Source organism: Brassica rapa, unplaced genomic scaffold (genome assembly GCF_000309985.2).
Source record: "Brassica rapa cultivar Chiifu-401-42 unplaced genomic scaffold, CAAS_Brap_v3.01 Scaffold0601, whole genome shotgun sequence".
Taxonomy (NCBI): Eukaryota; Viridiplantae; Streptophyta; class Magnoliopsida; order Brassicales; family Brassicaceae; genus Brassica; species Brassica rapa.
Window position 1 is genome coordinate 40,001 of NW_022610541.1, and position 885 is coordinate 40,885.

The 885-nt window shown below is 45.3% G+C and overlaps 1 pseudogene; it reads right to left on the reverse strand.

The window, feature by feature from the left end:
• LOC117130621 overlaps positions 1 to 304 on the reverse strand; it is a 5,300-nt pseudogene extending 4,996 nt beyond the window's left edge.
• Between the last annotated feature and the right edge of the window lie 581 nt (positions 305 to 885).

Below are 885 nucleotides of genomic sequence, written 5' to 3' on the forward strand. Positions count from 1 at the left end.
AGATGCCGAGGCACGCCGTGAGGCGCGTGCTGCAGACCACGATCAAGGCAGCAACGTCTCCGCGGGCGTAACAAAAGCCCTGGCTTAGGTCACCACCTTAATCCACGTAGGTCCACGCCCCGAATCCATTGGCAGACCGGATTGCTCCGTTCCGCATCCAACCGGGATGAATCGCCGGACCCATCCGCTTCCCTCCCGACAATTTCAAGCACTCTTTGTAAGACCCGTTCCTGGTCTCTCGACCCAACTGGATACGAATGCTTACTTATTAATTTCTTTGCTTGTCTGATTCATTTTAAGTCTTTTATTTACTATGTCATATTCAAATATGAGGTTCATAAACAAAGGAACAGATTGCACAGCGGAATAATAATGTGTTAACTTTGTATTACTTAGAAACATGAGATCCAATACACAACTTCTTAACAGTTTCATAGACAATCACTAGTTCATCCCTAGCATCATCTAACCACACGTTACACAGCCTCTCACTGACCGAGCCTTCACGGATCCTTGGCTTGACCAGAACCATCCTTAGTTGCTGAAACCATAACCAGATAAGCATTAATCATAACCGAGAATAGAACAGATCGTTTCTATAATGCTTGGCTTGGTTCCAAGAACATAGATAAACCTCAGTCAATATAATCATAAAAAGTATGAACCTATCTACCGTATCCTAAGTCATTCAACCAACCACCCCTTGACTTAGAATCAGATAGATAGTCCAGAATAGATAAACAGAACACACGAACAGATGTGGATCGTCCCCAAAGACCAATCTGTCTAACCGGATAGAATATAGGTGCGACCGGCCAATGAAGTCCAGCTCAATGGCCCAACGGACTTCCTTACCTGATCCGGCCTTGGCCTGGATCCAATCGG